The 3,699-nt window shown below is 39.6% G+C and overlaps 1 protein-coding gene across 1 annotated transcript in view; it reads right to left on the bottom strand.

Moving 5' to 3' along the window:
• CUNH4orf17 (chromosome unknown C4orf17 homolog) overlaps positions 1-3,699 on the bottom strand; it is a 57,250-nt gene that overhangs the window by 22,522 nt on the left and 31,029 nt on the right. The window lies entirely within an intron of this gene.

The raw sequence follows: 3,699 nt of genomic DNA, 5'->3' as shown, positions 1-3,699 counted from the left end.
TCTTCAGTCTTCCTTATTCATTGTCCAGCTCTCACATGCATATGAGGCGATTGGAAATACCATAGCTTGTGTCAGGTGCACCTTACTCCTCAAGGAGACATCTTTGCTCTTTAGCACTTGATAGAGGTCCTTTGCAGCCAATTTGCCCAGTGTTATACATCGTCTCATGTCCTGACTACTGCTTCCATTGGCGTCAATTGTAGAACCAAGCAATGTGAAATCTTTGACAACTTCAATCTTTTCTCCATTTATCGTGATGTTGCTTATAGGTCCAGTTGTGAAGATTTTTGTTTTCTTTATATTGAGATGTAACCCATACTGCAGACTGTTTTCTTGAATCTTCATCAATAAGTGCTTCAAGTCATCCCCACTTTCAACAAGCAAAGTTGTGTCATCAGCATATCACAGGTTGTTAATGGGCCTTTCCCCAATCCTGATGCCATGTTCTTCTCCATATAGTCCAGCTTATCAAATTACTTGCTCAGCACACAGATTGAATAAGTATGGTGAAAGGATACAACCCTGACGCACTCCCTTCTTGATTTTAAACCCTGCAGTGTTCCCTTTTTCTGTTCAAAAGACAGTCTTCTGGTCCACATACAGGATCCTCATGAGTACAATTAAGCGTTCTGGAATTCCCATTCTTCTCAATGTTATCCACAATTTGTTATGATCCACACAATCAAATGCTTTTGCACAGTCAATAAAACACAAGTAAACATCTTTCTGTTATTCTTTGCTTTGAGCCAAGATCCATCTGACATCAGCAATGATATCCCTCATTCCATGTGCTCTTCTGAATTCAGGTTACATTTCTGGAAGTTCTCTGTCAATAGACTGTTGCAACAGTTTTTGAATTATCTTCAGTAAGATTTTGCTTGTGTGTGACATTAATGATATTGTTTGATAATTTCCACATTCTGTTAGATCATCTTTCTTTGGAATGGGTACAATATATAGATCTCTTCCAGTCAGTTGGTCAGGTAGCTGTCTTCCAAATCTCTTGGCATAGCTAAGAGAGTGCCTCCAGTGGGGCATCTGTTTGTTGAAACATCTCAATGGGTATTCCGTCAATTCCTGGAACCTTGTTCTTTGCCAGTTCTTTCAGTGCAGCTTTGACTTCCTCCTTCAATACCATTAATACTTGAGCATATACCATCTTCTGAAATGGATGAAGATCAACCAGTTCTTTTTGGTACAGTGACTCTGTGTATTCCTTCCATCTTCTTTTGATGCTTCCTGCACCATTCAATATTTTGCCCATAGTATCTTTCAATATTACAACTTGAGCTTAAATTTTTTCCTCAATTCTTACAGCTTGAGAAATGCTGAGCCTGTTATTCCCTTTTGGTTTTCTAACTCCAGTCTTTGCAAATTTCATTACAATTCATTATCTTTGTCTTCTCAAGCTGATCTTTGAAATCTTCTGTTCAGCAATTTTGTCTTGTCATTTCTTCCATTTGCTTTAGCTGCTCTTCACTCAACAGCAAGTTTCAGAGTCTCTTCTGACATCTATTTTGGTCTTTTTTTTCTTTCTCTTCTTTTTCATGACCTCTTACTTTCTTCATGGATGATGCTCTTGATTCGTCCCACAATTCTTCTGGTTTTCGGTCACTGGTGTTCAATGCATCAAATCTATTCTTTAAATGGTCTCTAAATTCAGGAGGGATATATTCAAGGTCATATTTTGGCTCTCGTAAACTTGTTTTAATTGTCTTCAACTTCAAGTTGAATTTGCGTATGGCAGTTGATAGTCTGTTCCACAATCCGCTCCTGGCCTTATTTTGGCTGAAAATATTGATCTTTTCTATAGCCTTTTGCCACAGATGTAGTCAATATGATTCCTGTGTATTCCATCTGGTGAAGTCCATGTGTATAGCCACCATTTGTGTTGTTGAAAAAAGGTATTTACAAAGGTTAAGGCATTGGTTTTGCTAAATTCTCTCATGCAATCTCCAGCATTATTTCTGTCACCAAGGCCAAATTTTACAACTACCGGTGATACTTTTTTGTTTGCAACTTTTGCACTCCAATGACCAGTGATGTGCAACACATCTTGATTACATGTTCAGTCAATTTCAGACTGCAGAAATTGATAAAAATCTTCAATTTCCTCATCTTTGGTTCTGGCAGTTGGGGCATAAATTTGAATAATAGTCATATTAATGGGTCTTCCTTGTAGGCCTATGGATATTATCCTATCAATGACAGCATTATACTTCAGAAAAGATCTTGAAACATCCTTTGTGATGATGAATGCCACGCCATTCCTCTTCAAACTGTCATTCTTGGCATAGTACATCATATGGTTGTCTGATTCAAAATGCCCAAAACCCATCCGTTTCAGCTCACTAATGCCTATGATATCAATCTTTATGCACTCCATTTCATTTTTGACAACTTTCAATTTTCCTAGATTCATACTTCATACATTCCATGTTCTGATTATTAATGGATGTTTGCAGCTGTGTGTTCTCAATTTGAGTCATGCCACATCAGCAAATGGAGGTCCTGAAAGACTTACTTTATCCATATCATTAAGGTTGGTTCTACTCTGATGAGGCAACTCCTTCCCAGTCCTATTTTGAATGCTTCTGATCCTAGGGGCTCATCTTCCTGCACTGTGTCAGATAATGTTTCCAAGCTATTCATAAAGTTGCCCAGTTATGTATCAGACCGTATTTTTCTGCTATTCATAAGGTTTTCTCTGGCCAATTTTTTGAGAAGTGGATGGCCTCTTCCTTCTTCCTAGTCTATCTCAGCCTGTAAGCTGAATTGAAACCTGTGCATCATGTGCAACCCTGCTGGCATTTGAAACACTGGTGGCACAGCCTCAAGCCTTACAGCCACATGCATACCCCACAGGATGACAAATTGACAGACCAGTTTCTCTCCCTTAGCTGTTGGAAACCTCTCCACCCTCCCCTTACCTAATTCCTCCCTGGATCCTTCCACTTAGTGGTCTCTGGCAGCTCCCTCCCTTTCCTGGCTCAAGGGGCTGGGGCCTTGCCTGCCTCCCACCCCCATACCTGGATCTTGCTCCTCCTGTGGTCCCTGGCTGCTATTACAGATACTATTTTATCACTGCCATACAGAACCCTAGTGGTGCAACAGTTAAGACTTTGACCACTACCTAAAAGATTGGTTGTTCTGACCTATCTAGCAGCTGCTCAGGAGGAAAAAAAAAAAAAAAAAATGGTGATTTGCTTAAAAAAAACAAAAACAAAAAAAACTCACTGCCATCAAATCAGACCTGACTCATTGCTAACCCTCCTTGGATTTCTGGGACAATATCACTATAGAAGTAGATTGCCCAATCTTCCTTCTGAGGAGTGGCTGGTGGGTTTGAACTGCCAGCCTTCTAGTTAGCAGTCAAATGCCTTAGGGACTACACCACCAGAGCTCCTGCCCATAAAGACTACAGCCTAGAAAATACCGTGGAGCACATGGGATTGCTATTAGTTGGAATCAATTCCAAGGAACCTAACAACAATAAAACCATCATTATAGTGTTTTCACCCTTAATTCACTGTAGTGGTCAATGTGGAGGTTACCAAAGGCATCTAGGCAGGCAAAAAAAAAAAAAAAAAAAAAATGGCAGATGGATGATTTATTCTTATACTCAGAGATAACTATGATTGGGTAGAAACGTCCAGTGGGCTAATGTGACATTATTATTAATCTGACCCAGTTTATAAC

This window comes from Orycteropus afer, unplaced genomic scaffold, assembly GCF_000298275.1.
Source record: "Orycteropus afer afer isolate SDZICR_OR568_19922 unplaced genomic scaffold, OryAfe1.0 scaffold00229, whole genome shotgun sequence".
NCBI classification, from domain to species: Eukaryota; Metazoa; Chordata; class Mammalia; order Tubulidentata; family Orycteropodidae; genus Orycteropus; species Orycteropus afer.
This window is presented reverse-complemented; position numbering and strand designations above follow the sequence as displayed.